The sequence below is a fragment of the Myxine glutinosa genome, chromosome 2, assembly GCF_964187855.1.
Source record: "Myxine glutinosa chromosome 2, kmMyxGlut1.1, whole genome shotgun sequence".
Lineage (NCBI taxonomy): Eukaryota > Metazoa > Chordata > Myxini > Myxiniformes > Myxinidae > Myxine > Myxine glutinosa.
This window is the reverse complement of record NC_136262.1, coordinates 245,174,926-245,189,437: the sequence shown is the minus strand read 5'-3', so window position 1 is coordinate 245,189,437 and position 14,512 is coordinate 245,174,926. Positions and strand designations below refer to the sequence as shown.

The 14,512-nt window shown below is 51.4% G+C and overlaps 2 protein-coding genes across 4 annotated transcripts in view; both read right to left on the bottom strand.

Moving 5' to 3' along the window:
• KNDC1 (kinase non-catalytic C-lobe domain containing 1) overlaps nucleotides 1-14,512 on the bottom strand; it is a 1,149,158-nt gene that overhangs the window by 466,116 nt on the left and 668,530 nt on the right. The window lies entirely within an intron of this gene.
• LOC137420696 (adhesion G protein-coupled receptor A2) overlaps nucleotides 1-14,512 on the bottom strand; it is a 202,454-nt gene that overhangs the window by 181,504 nt on the left and 6,438 nt on the right. The window lies entirely within an intron of this gene.

The following is a 14,512-nucleotide window of genomic DNA, read 5'->3' as shown; positions in this document are numbered from 1 at the left end:
AGATATGTGTATATACTGTATATATACACCCTGCAAAAAAAGAAACGCAAAACTGCAAAAAAAGAAACGCAAAAGTGATTTTAGATGTATATTTTATATATCATATAAATAATCAACAGATGGTAATCGATTGTTCAAAATTGGCCGACACCGTGTCGGTGCAATTAGAATTATCTGAGCTATATGTAACCACAATGTATTATATATGCACAAAAGCAGTACGCAGGTTTTCACTTCATACATGTAATCTGGGTTAATTTAATTTTAGAGTGATCTAAGCAGCAGATGGTTGCCTATACACCGCCCAAACAAAGGGATGTGTCAGAAGAACATGTTGCACACTTTGTACAAGATCAGCTGTGGGGTGGGTACTCTGCTATGGTATTAATAATCATAAAGACAATAACGTCCCCCCTGGCAACTCCCGTAGGGTACGGGTGCTTCTATCTATATAAATAAAACACAGTTTGTGTGTGTGTTACCTATAGACTCCTAAATGGAGAGGCTCACATACTTGATTTTTGGCATAGACATGGCCATTGGGCCTGGGAAGGACATGGCCCACCTAAAAATGACCTCCGATGACGAGATCCATATTTTTTATTCATAGTTAACGTAGCGCATTTCAGCGAGGAACATTATACACTGAATCTCAGCCTGTGCCAGAGCAGCTCCCTGATTTGCTCAGAGCGATCACGTGATGTTCCATCCTCGCCGCCAGACGCGCTCACGTACTTGATTTTTGGCATAGACATGGCCATTGGGCCTGGGAAGGACATAGACCACCTAAAAATGACCTCCGATGATGAGATCCATATTTTTTATTCACACTTAACTTAGCGCATTTCAGCGAGGAACATTATACACTGAATCTCAGCCTGTGCCAGAGCAGCTCGCTGATTTGCTCAGAGTGATCACGTGATGTTCCATCCTCGCCGCCAGACCCCCCTCCTTCCCCCCCTTCCCTCTGCCCCCCATTCCCCCCTTCCCCCCTCCACCCCTTCCGTCCCCCTGCCCCTACCCTTCCCCCCCTCACCTCACCCCCTCCGCACCTCCCCTCCCTCCCCCTTTTCCCCCCGTCCCCTTCCCCCCCTCTCCCCCATTCCCGCCGCGCCCCTCCCTTCCCCCCTCTCCCTCCCCCTCTACCCCCCCCTCCCCCTGCCCCTCCTCCTCCCTCCCCTTCCCCCCTCTCCCCTCCCCTCCCCGTCCCCTCCCCCCCCCTCCCATCCCCTCCCCTCCCCTCCCCACCCCCTCCCCCACCCGGCAACGCCGGGTACTTCTGCTAGTTATAAATAAGAGTGCACGTAATTCAAATCTTTCAATTGATTATTGCTTTTGCTTGAGACTTCAGTAATCGTTGCAGGAAGAAGTTCAAATTGAGAGTCACTCCGTCCAGGTAATCAATGTGGTAGGTAAGTTGTGCTTTAATCGCAATGGTAAATCCCAACCACACTCGCTGGTGTAATGGCTGGAGTGTCCGCTCTGATTCTGAGAGCTCAGTGGTTTGAACCCAAGCTGAGTCACACCGAACACTTTAAAAATGGTATGTGCTGCTTCCTTGCTTCGTGCTTAGCATTTATAAAGTGCGAGCACATTTGGTGTTTGCATCACCCCCCTGCAGTGATGGGGTGATTGCATCGGTCACCATACATTGGCAGGGTACCCTTTCTTACCCGGTACCATTTTTAGTATTGTAGAAGCTGTTCTCCAATGTAAATCGGAAGAATGGACGCGACAAAAAGCTGGAATTCGTCCGAGTTTCTTTATTGTGTCAAATCAACTCGGGTACTTTGAAAAGCCCGTTTATCGGGTAGCAATATATATACACATTATCCCGGAGCGTTTGCCCGGGAAAGGCGAGACCGGGCGTGCCCGGGCGTCCTAGGCGAACCCTGGAAAGGCGAGTCTGGACATGCCCGGGCATCCTGGACGAGGCCTGGCAAGTCGAGAGCAGGCATGCCCGGGCGTCCTGGACGAGCCCTGGAAAGGCGAGGCAGGGCGTGCCCGGGCGTTCTGGGCGAACCCTGGAAAGGCGAGTCTGGACATGCCCGGGCGTCCTGGACGAGGCCTGGCAAGTCGAGAGCGGGCATGCCCGGGCGTCCTGGACGAGCCCTGGAAAGGCGAGGCTGGGCGTGCCCAGGCGTCCTGGGCGAGCCCGGCATGGTGATCGCTCCGCGTCCTCGGTAGGTGCAAGGCCCAGCGGTAGCTGTGTATACCCATTGTGTATACCCAGCGGTAGCCGCTACACACGTCCCCCAAGAATCGACTTGCACCGGCAGGGTCAATTTAAGGGGGGTCCTGATGGCCCGGCCGAAGCGATCCCTGGCGGGTCGTGGGGGGGGGGGCCGGTGTGGTGGTGGGTGGTCGAGTGGGGGGCACCGTGGATGGGGGGCGGCCTCGCCGTGGTGGAAGGGCCAACCGTGGCGGTTGGTCGATGTCCACGTGCGCCGGCTTGAGGCGGTCCACCGCAATCCGGTCCGACCTGCCGCCGATGTCGATGACGAACGACTTGTCGTCCCGTCGCAGGACCCGGAAGGGCCCGTCGTACGGCGGCCGGAGTGGCCCCCGATGTGCATCATGACGCACAAAAACGTACTCCGCTGTGCGAAGCGCTGGGGGGACGTAGGACTGGGGGTCACCGTGGTGGGACGTTGGCACGGGGGCAAACCGTCGGGCGGTCTCCTGGAGGTCCGAGCGCTGGTGAGCTGCGGACCAGGGACTGGTAGCGTCGGGCACGAATTCGCCCGGGACGCGTAGCGCCTGGCCGTAGACAAGCTCGGCGGTGGACGCCCGGAGGTCCTCCTTGGGGGCCGTGCGGAGGCCCAAAAGGACCCACGGCAGCCGGTCGGCCCAACCGCCGTCCTGAAGGCCGGCCATGAGCACGGCCTTCATGGAGCGGTGGAACCGCTCGCACAACCCGTTGGCTTGGGGGTGGTAGGCCGTAGTACGGTGGAGCTTGACCCCCAGGTAGCGGGCGACCGCGCCCCACAGCTCGGAGGTGAACTGCGGTCCGCGGTCCGCAGTTCACCGAGATGTTGTCCACCGGTGCACCGAAGCGGGCGACCCAGGTGGCGATGAAAGCCTGCGCCACGTCGGCGGTGGTGGTGCAGACGAGGGGAACGGCCTCCGGCCACCTGGTGGTCCTGTCCACCATGGTGAGCAGGTGTGTGAAACCCCGTGATGGGGGGAGGGGGCCCACCAGGTCCACGTTGACGTGGTCGAAACGTCGTTCGGGCACGGTGAAAGGTGCCAGCGGGGCCTGGGTGTGTCGGTGGACCTTGGCCTGTTGGCAGGCTGTGCAGGTGCTGGTCCAATCGCGGACGTCCCGTCGAAGGCCGTGCCAGACGAATCGCGCCGACACCAGCTTCTGGGAAGCTTTCCGGCCGGGGTGGGAAAGGCCGTGGAGGGAGGCGAAGATGCGGCGTTGCCAGGTAACGGGCACGATGGGGCGAGGCTGGCCTTGGGAGACGTCGCAAAGCAGGACAGTGTCCGCGAAGGGGATGTCGGCCAGGCGGAGGCCCGTGTCCGCCGCCCGGACGGCTTGCACCGTGGTGTCGGTGGTTTGGTCCGCCGCCATAAGCGCGAAGTCCACGCCGAGGTGGACCACGTTCGCGCTGGCCCGAGAAAGACAGTCGGCCACGGCGTTGTCTTTGCCGGCGACGTGCCGGATGTCCGTGGTAAACTCCGACACGGCGGAGAGGTGGCGCTGTTGGCGGGCCGACCACGGCTCCGTGACCTTGGCCATTGCGTAAACCAACGGCTTGTGGTCGACGAACGCCGTGAAGGGTCGGCCCTCCAGGAGGTGGCAGAAATGGCGAACAGCCAGGTGTAGACCGAGGAGCTCACGGTCAAACGTGCTATATTTGAGCTCGTTCGGCCGGAGTTGCCGGCTGAAAAAAGCGAGTGGCTGCCAAACCCCGTTCACCCATTGCTCATGTACGGCGCCCACCGCGTAGTCGGAGGCATCCGTGGTGAGGGCGATGGGAGCGTTGAGCACCGGGTGAGCGAGCAGTGTTGCGTCGGCGAGGGCCCGCTTTGAGTTTTTAAAGGCCGCGTCCATTGCTGCGGACCAGACGACGTCGTGCTTGGCCGGCTTGCCCCGGAGGGCTTCGTAGAGGGGCAGCATGAGTTGAGCAGCGCGGGGCACGAAGCGGTGATAGAAATTCACCATTCCCAGGAATTCCTGGAGGGCCTTTATGGAGCGGGGACGCGGAAACGTGGTGATGGCCTCGACCTTGGTTGGCAGCGGCACGGCCCCGTTCTTGGTGATGCGGTGGCCCAAAAAATCAACGGCCGTCGTGCCGAAGTGGCATTTGGCCGGGTTGACGATGAGGCCGTGCTCGCTGAGGCGCCCGAACAGTGTTCGGAGGTGGAGGAGGTGCTCGGCCCGGGACCTGCTGGCGACGAGGATGTCGTCCAGGTAAACGAAGAGGAACGGCAGGTCGCGCAGCACGCCGTCCATCAAGCGCTGGAACGCCTGAGCCGCGTTCTTGAGGCCAAACGGCATTCGCAGGAATTCGAATAAGCCGAACGGAGTGATGACGGCCGTTTTTGGGACGTAGGCCGCCCTGACAGGTACCTGGTGGTATCCCTGTATTAAATCGATCTTCGAAAAAATGACCCGTCCTGCCAAACGGGCGGAGAAGTCTTGGATGTGCGGGATCGGATACCTGTCGGGGGTGGTAGCGTCATTAAGGCGGCGGTAGTCGCCAAAAGGGCGCCAGCCGCCCCCTGGTTTTGGGACGATGCGTAGTGGCGAAGCCCACGTGCTATCGGAGCGCCGCACGATGCCGAGGTGTTCCAAAGCGTCGAACTCGGCTTTGGCCACGGCAAGCTTGGCTGGGTCGAGGCGGCGGGCTCTGGCGTAGACCGGCGGGCCCGTGGTTGGTATGTGGTGCTCGATCCCATGTTGTACTGCGAAGGCCGAAAACGCCGGCCGCGTGAGGGCCGGGAACTCCGTGAGCAGGCGAGCAAACTCGTTCGCCGCCGGGAGGGCGCATGCCAGCTCGGTCGGAGCGGAGCTGCTCAATGTGCATGCCAGGGAGCTGAAGGTCTCGGCGTTGACGAGGCGACGCCGTTTGACATCAACCAGCAGTCCGTGTGCGCAGAGGAAGTCGGCGCCTAGCAGAGCCATGGGCACGCTTGCGGTTACAAAAGTCCAATTAAAGCATTGGCCGTCGAAGCAGAGGGTGACGTTGCACGGGCCGAAGGTGAGGATGGCCGATCCGTTGGCCGCAACCAAGAAGGGGCCGCAAACCGCGGACTGCCTGTCCTGATCGGAGGCGGGTATGACGCTCAGTTGGGCGCCGGTGTCACATAGGAAGCGCCGTCTGGACGCTTTGTCCCTGATGAAAAGTAAGTTGCCCGTGTGGCCGGCGCTCATGGCTGGTAATGAACGCCGGCCCGGCCGTTTCCCGGCTTGCCGAAGGTGCACGGGGGTTGGCATGTCCGGGCCTTCTGTCCAAACCTGGCATGATAATCACACCACGCCTGGTCAGGTGGAGGCCCCGGTCGTCGTGCTGGAGGTGGTCGGCGTGGCGTAGCGGCCGCCAATTGCGTCGGCAGTTCGGTCGTCGACCGTGCCGGGTGCTCGGGCGCCATGGGTGTTGCTTCGGATGGCGGTGGGCTCCAGGTCGCTGCTCCAATGCGTTGGCCTGCCGCGGAGATCTTGTCGGCTTCCCTGGCGAGGGCGCGGGGATCCGTGATCGTCGTGCTTGCCAGGGCGAGGCGTACCTGGCTAGGCAGCTGACGGAGGAAAAGCTCCCGGAACAGGAAAGCCGGAGAGTGCTCGCCGAGCAGCGAAAGCATGTAGTCCATTCGCTCGGACGGGCGCGTGTCGCCGAGCTCGGGCAGCTCGAGCAGGCGCCGTGCGCGTTCTGCCAATGAAAGGGCGAAAGCGTCGAGAAGGAGCTTTTTAATCGCGTTGTATGTGTCAGCGGCTGGCGGGCTCTCGAGGAGGCTCAGGGCGCGGGCCGCGGTGGCCGAGCCGAGTGCTGCTACCACATGGTGGAAGCGGGTGTCGTCGGCTGTGATGCCTCGCAGGGCGAACAGGGAGTCCGCCTGGGCGAACCAAACCGCCGCGTGAGCCTCCCAGAAGGTAGGCAGTTTGAGGGCAACTGCCGTGTCCATGTCGGGTCACCAATGTAGGAGCTGTGCTCCAACGTAAATCGGAAGAATGGACGCGACAAAAAGCTGGAATTCGTCCGAGTTTCTTTATTGTGTCAAATCAACTCGGGTACTCTGAAAAGCCCGTTTATCGGGCAGCAATATATATACACATTATCCCGGAGCGTTTGCCCGGGAAAGGCGAGACCGGGCGTGCCCGGGCGTCCTGGGCGAACCCTGGAAAGGCGAGTCTGGACATGCCCGGGCGTCCTGGACGAGGCCTGGCAAGTCGAGAGCGGGCATGCCCGGGCGTCCTGGACGAGCCCTGGAAAGGTGAGGCTGGGCGTGCCCGGGCGTTCTGGGCGAACCCTGGAAAGGCGAGTCTGGACATGCCCGGGCGTCCTGGACGAGGCCTGGCAAGTCGAGAGCGGGCATGCCCGGGCGTCCTGGACGAGCCCTGGAAAGGTGAGGCTGGGCGTGCCCGGGCGTCCTGGGCGAGCCCGGCATGGTGATCGCTCCGCGTCCTCGGTAGGTTCAAGGCGATTGTGTATACCCAGCGGTAGCCGCTACAGTATTGTACAATAGCAGGAACCCTTTAAAACAAAACATGACACACATGGGCGGGCGGACGCATGCCGGCACGGTACCATTTATCATGTGGATAAAATAGTCGGAAATAATAACAAAGCCTTGCGTAAACTCCGTGGTAAAAGACCTGCTTGAGAGAATGCCACAGTTATTTGGGTGGTGTATAGACAACAGACGGCTGCCTTGATCGCTGAGGCATACCTTCACAAGACCCGTGATGCCTATTGGCTCAAAATCCTTTTAACTGTCACATTGGTCATTTTACATTGAAGGGAAAACTTAATGGGAAGGCTTGGCCATTGTGAATATGACAGCTCCAAAAGATATCTTTGACTTCGCATATCAGTAAGCACCAACATGGCGACCCTAGTGTATAAATTTGTAGGCGGAGTCAGGCGAACTGTCCAACTAATGGGTGTAACCCAGACAGATGGACGGACGCATGCATGGCTCCTTTTATGGCATAGATAGAGCATGGACAGACTACCATAGATTGGCAACCATTGTGCAGGTTTGATGTGCCCAATGTCCTCCTCCTGTGGTGAAGTTCCTTGGAAGGGAACTCATCATTATCATAAAACCAAAATCTCCGAACAAGGTTCATGATACTCTATCCTAAAGTCATTGTCTTTTTCTTTTTTTTAAACTGTAAGCTCTTGACATTTTACATGAACGTCACAAGGATATCATTTCCAGGAAGAAAGTTTTCGGACAATAGAAGCATGCAGACCACTTCGCCGGGTAGATGGAAAGGCCTGTTTACAGGGAAATGAATGATATGAGTCTGGTTTTAATGAAAACTAACATCACTGACCTATGCACACTTTCTTATCGGCAGAAGGTAGTGTCCATTCCAAAGCATGGAAAAAAAGGGTTCTGGAGCCGCTATATCAGTGTGCTTGAAAGCTGCGATTCCAAGGTTGTGAAAGCCACAGGCACAGAGACACAACTACTGTTACTTAATCAGAATGTATGCCTCTCAAAGGGACAACCACACGTGGCCCATTGACTTTTGTTATTCTTGTCTGCAGTCTACAAGAGATCAAAAGCAATTGCTAAGTTACAGCTACACGAGGCATTGTTTTTCGACCTACCGCTGCCAAAACATCCTAATTAGGACCAAAAAAGTCTGTCTTGTACATGTCCAAAGCATACATACATCAAAACGTACAAATTAGCTCATTAGTACCACCTATTTGATGGTGCACCGCTCGTGTCCCTTATGCCCATATCGTTAGGCCACAACGAGGAAAGATAACGTGGCAGAGGGTACGGGAGAGGAGGGAAAGGATGGCCCTTCACCTTGACCCTTTGTGATCTACAATGACTGCCACAGTCACCAAAACTTCCATCCCCCAAAACCCTCGGTGGCGTGCGGTGCAATGCGTGGCTCTGAACAGTCATTAGCACGACCCTAACAAAACCATCTGCTTCCAATCTTGCCAGCCCCAAAGGGGGCGGCCCGTGGCATTTGGCCAATTATCCGACACGCCGCTCTGTTTTCTTTGGGCGGGAGCATGGGGGCACCGAAACACCACCCCACCCCCAGACAGCACTGGTTTGAATCCCGTTAAGGGCACGCACATCAAATCTTAACTATTACGAGAGATTGGGCTCCTCTTCCCAACGCCCTCTCTTCTCCAAAAGGAACAACATGGCTCTCCCTTCTCTATACTCCTCTTCACCACCGCCAACCTCAATCCCCCCTCCTCCCACTTCCATCACATGTTGAATCGATTTCACTGTGCTTCATGAAGACACTTGTTTTGAGTCTGTGGCCAGACTTCATTTATTTTGACCAAAAGACCCCGTCACCGCGACATCAATTAGACACATGAACATTGAATAACATATTCTACATTCGAACCCAAAACCTTCAAACCTACAGATACTTACCAGGCAAGCAATTATCGATATCACTACTGACACAGCACTCGTGTACTTCTCAAGTTCGCACATGTATCAAAATTCATGGGAGATATCGATAAATATCGAGAATGTGGGAGTACAACAACAGAAGAGTGGAATGAATTAAATGAGCATGAAACCCCCCCAAAAAAAGAAGAATTTGGACGAGCGATTGGAAGACAGAAACGGTTCAAAATGGCCTCGATCCAATCACAGCACCCAAGATGGGACACGCACCTCAATGGAGAACATTGGAACTTCACGAGACTGCTTGGCACAGCGGAAAATTTGGCTAAAGGGTCATGGCTGGCTTTGCCTTCATCAGTCATCGTGATATGCACTTGGCTCCCGCCGGCTGCCGTCTCCCTCCACAATTCTTAGAAGCGTCTCTTTCACCTGCATCTGCGCAAATGCCTCATCTCTCCGCACGCACACGCGCACGCATGGAAAATCCAACGCACATCCCTTCCCGACCAAACGCACGCTTGCCTCAGCGTTACACTTGCATACATAAATTACACTGGTCAACAAAATTTTAAAAGTTTTATGGTTCTCGTATATTTTGAGGTGATTCTAACCAACATGAACCTGTAGATTTCGATTATGATATCCAATTTTCACTGGCACATCCAGTTTTTGAGAACCCATATACCATAGGAATATCAGCCACAGCCGAAATTCGTCTTGTACTCACTAATCAGGACTTTGTAACGAGACTATCTGAGCTGGAAAGCGTTGCTTGGGATAGCTTTGTGGCTCTTGCTAACAATTACCTTGGAAATTTTCGAGCACCAAATTATGAAGAGCTTGTGGACAAGATGTTGAAGAGTTACCAGGCGCTCGGTGCTCGAATGTCACTCAAGATACATTTCTTCCATTCTCATCTGGACTTCTTTCCACAAAATCTTGGCGATGTCAGTGATGAGCAGGGAGAAAGGTTTCACCAGGAAATTGCCATCATGGAGACTCTATATCAAGGCCGATTCAATCCAAACATGATAGGCGACTACTGTTGGACCTTCCAGCGCGAAAGTGATTGCTCTACAAACGCAAAAGTAAAGTTCAGAAGCACTTTTAATGTGATGTAAATAAAAACTTAAAGTTCATATTATTTTGTGATCTTTTATAAGGTTCATATTATTTTTGGAGATTTACATTTTTGTATGTGATGTAAATAAAAACTTTAACTTCATATTATTTTTTGTGATATTTTATAAAGTTCATATTATTTTTGGAGATTTACATTTTTTTATGTGATGTAAATAAAATTTTAAGTTCATATTATTTTTATGACAATAAATAAACTTATTGAGACTTGATCAAGAAATCCACATGCTCGAAAGATTTTTTCCACACTTATGATGTACTACGTCAAGGTTACGTGATAGCGAAATTTTCAGGTCAGATTCGGATTTGTGGGTACCAAATTAATTAGAAACAGTTGAAAATAAGTCAGAACCAATTTAGCTGTTGACCAGTGTTATCCTTCCGCATTACTTCCATGTTTGCTCAGGCAAGTTCATTTGGTTGGAAATAAATGCAAGTTCCATAGTAGTAACAGGCCAAATAATTCGTGTTCATCACGAGAACTCAGCAATTAATTATGTGAACCTATTTTTGGTCCGCCTTCCATGTTTTCTATCTGGATGTTATTGTAATCAGAATGTTGTCTATGCTTGGAAACCTTAAACATCCATCAGGAATCGTTGGCAGATGCGAGATTTTGGCTTCGGGTCCCTCCGAGGGATGGCGTGGCGCGTACATCGATTCCGGTGGCATGATGTTTCGAGATTCTGCTCTGAGTTTGAGAGGTTGCCGGTATGAACCCCGGCTGAGTCATACCAAACGATAGAAATGGTACGTGCTGCTTCCTTGCTTGAAGCTGAGCATTTACAAAGGATAGAACACCGACAAACCATCGGTTGGCAACAATTGTACAGGCGTGATGGCTCCTCCTGCGTTGAAGTTCCTTGCGAGGAACTCAAACATCATTGATGCAATTCCGGTCCTACAAAGTACCAATCCAACGGTTTCTACTCGGAGCGGGAATCGAACCAAGTCTAGCTAGTGGAATATGTTACCTCTGAACTATCCTGTCAATCCCATCAGAACTCAAATCCTGGCTGTAGTCTACCAATATGGCACATAGGCCATAATCATTGACTCTGTGGGGCCATTTGTAGTGTAAATTGGGTTTGCATCGACAATTATTAGCTTTAAAAAGGACTTTCCTATCATTTGAGCCTCCATGATTGCATGGTCAGACACTAAACCCGTTTTATTTGCTTATTCCTGACGACGACGATGACAAACGACACCCAGGTATGGATCAAAGGTGCAAGCGCGCAAGGATTAGTAAGCTTTGCACACTTTAACAAATGTGTGCAAATATAACCTCATTATGAAATCATTTCCAGCTGATGTTGTTCCGACGTTTCACCGTTATTTACTTTAAATCATTGGTAGGTCTCAGAAATCACCACCGTTTTGTGAGGTGACAACATGGCACAACATGAACCCACGTCACGAAGGAGTGATGGATTGTGTCGGGTAGTACGCCATAACATTATAACAACAAACATTCCAGAACGAGCAAACACTATCGAGAGTTTCGAGTCCGATTGCCATTTCTCATATCCCAATATCATAAGACAGTATCGCTCGTCAATCGTTTTTGGAAATAATTAGCCCAAATACTGCGGTGGGTATATTAAGCAAGGAGTGCTTAAGTCAATTGATGGCGGATAACGTTTACCAGGGAAATGTGGATACACTACACATCTTGGTGGGGGGAAAAAATTCAATCTCTTTTGTATGTTATCTGGTGTCCACTCTCGTTCATAAAAATCCCAAATAAATCCTGCATAAAAGCGACACGGACAACTACGCTGGTATTCTGATAGTGCTGGCGGGCCATTTCTCCAAATTGGAAATTGCCGTTGTCACTCAGAGTTATTGCGGTTGAGAAAGGGCATCAGATCCTTGCCCAGCACCACGGGGGTCAATGCTCCGGGTGACTTAGTTGTGCCTATATATAAATGGAATTGGTTCGTCATGTGTGATACTGGTACGATGCACGTAGATACAAACATGAGGGGATTTGTGAAGTTTTTTTTTTTGTTTGTATACAAGGTCGAGGCTCGTGAAAGAGCTAACATTAATCACACAAAAAGTCAAACCGACACATAAAACACAAAATAAGGGGAGCGGTAGACAAGATGGGGAGAGAGGGGGAAGGACACAAACACAACATTTAGAGCAGGGACATCGAGAGATCTGTCGGAGGGAGAGGGCTTGCGGGGGAGGTGGGAGAGGTATAAAACATATGGACACCGCAAGGACTTCCAGGAAAGAAGTTGGAATTTAAAAAAAAAGTGTATCGGGTGAATTAGCGGGGGTAGAAAAGATCAGGGTTTTGGATGGGGGAAGATAAGAGATGGTGGTGAACAGCTGTTTTAAAGACCTGGAGGAAGGGGTGGGATTGAAGGGAGTGGGGGAGTTTGTTCCAGAGGCGGGAGAAAAGGGGAATGAAAGAGTGAAGGTGAGCAGCGAGCCTAGATTTTAGCCTAGATTTGAGATTTAGGCAGAGAGCCTAGTTTGGGCAAACTTTTGAAATTACAACAAACCCTGGAGTCTGTAAAGTTGATCGAGCTATGCTAACTGCCATGGGATGCAAGGAGAAGCTGACGTTTCAGGAGTTAACCCTTCGTCGGAACAACAAAAAAAAGAGCACATATTTAGCCTGCTCTTTTGTTTTAGAAAAAAAGAAGGAAAACCATCTCGACCATGTCATCAGATCCTCTTGTGATCAAATGTTCATCAAAGAGCAAGGGAGAGAAAAATGGATGAGTGACGTCAACAGCCTTGTGGTGACTTGTTGCATGAAGGTGATGATGAACAGGTGAATCGATAAATGTCATGAAAATTTGGATACAACGGGAAATAGGAGGGAATTAAAAAAAATTCTACAAAAAACGATTCAAAAGCAACGCAACATAGAAAATAAATAAATATTTGATCGAGTTCATGGCTCCTCAGTGGGAGAACCTTTTTACAATCCCCTTTATGCAAAAAATCCATCGGAATTTGGAATTTTCACAAGAGCGGTGGAGTTCATATACATTGAGAGAATTTTTTTGGGGGAAATCGATAGGTAACTATTTTTTTATTTCTATTTTCAAAACAGGATCATCAGAAATTGTAGGTATTGGTGTGATGTACGTCACAAAAATGAAATGGCTTCACTGTGATCACCCAACCTTTTTTTAAAGCAGGGTCCGCAGAGCAACGGGTCACTCTGAGGTCAAGCCAAACAATGACCCTACAAAGCCAGTCGGCTCACCTTCACACGATCACCCCCTGCTCACCTCTTGCTCTCACCTGCTCGGTCACCCGCCGTTTCTCATTTCACGGCCTTTGAAACAATCCCTCAGCACGACACGCTACTGACATTTTCTCGGCTCTGAATTTTTCATAAGGCCGGTCCGAACATCTCACTTTAATGTCCGCCTTTTGCCTTCCACAGCCTTCAAGATAATCCAACCGAAAACCTCAAATCCACAAATCCCAAATCGAGGCCTGTGCCGTCCTCTTATCTCGCTGAGCTTCCCAGATGGCTAGTCCAGAGTAATCAAGGAGATAAACGTCTTCCATTTAACTCAACCTTTGCATTCTCTGTGCTTCCAGACTACACTTCTATTTCACTCAATGAAAGTCCAAAGGGAAAGGTCATCTCAAATAATAAACTCAAAAACTGGAAGTTTGACGTCTGTGTTTTTTACCTTCGCATTTTGCGCTTTCACTTTCGCCGCGGACAAATCGGTTTTCACCACATGACTTGGAGTTTTGGCCATTAGATTGGGCTCATTCATTGAAATATGATGAGTCTGAAGCTGGGAATTTATAAACTAAAACCACCGGTTGTGCTTTGTGTGGGCCTGGTGATAACAAAACCATTAGGCCTGAGTTGAGATAATGGAGGCGAGAGCAAAAGAGGGCCCACGGTCAGCACCGAAAACAAATACTCAAACAACGTGAAGTGCTCTCGGACAAAGATGTCTTGCCTGAGGCTTTCCAAATGTCCGTTTCATTGACCAGATAATGAGCCACAGCCTCTCTTTTTTTGTCTCTTGGTTTTCAATGTTTGTGTGGTGAGGCCCGAGCACCGGAGGAAGGCCTTTGCTGAAATGCATTGCAAAGAGGGAATAGTGCTCCTGTGAGGACGGCAGGGCCTACTACACTCGTGTTTGTTGTTCCTGAGCGGATCTGGTTTCTTCCACTATGTTACAGACACCAAAATTTGCAACACGTCAAACTGCTTAATGGGAGGATAAGCATCTGGATCTTCTCAATCAAGCACCGTAGACCTACGCCGAAGTACTGTGTTCAACGTAACTCCTGTGTCAGCCAAACTAAACTTCAGTTGTTATAATGAACAAGCAGTAACCTTAGAAGTTTGTTAAAGTCCAAAAATCTATTTTGTGGGAGGGGGTGGAGGGAATACACACACACACACACACACACACACACACACACACACACACACACACACACACACACACACACACACAGCCTTGACAGGAGACAGGCAACTAACTGACAGAGAAGCAGTGGGGTCACAGTTGGACACAATAAGCAAAGGAATGAACGAACGGGAAAATGGGAGAGAGAGGAGGCGAGAACCCACAATCGAAAAATGAGCAAATGGACAAATGCAAGGAACGCTTGGGATCATAAAATAAAACATTCACTTATGTAAGGTGGTCGAAAGCAATGTCAAAGACATTCGGGAAGACATTATAGAAGTGATGTCATGATCCTTCCTGGGATTCGATGGAACTTACTCTCGGATAAGGGACCATCTATATATTGACTGTGCAGAGTGGAAGAGGGAGGTTGGAGGAGGTTTAAT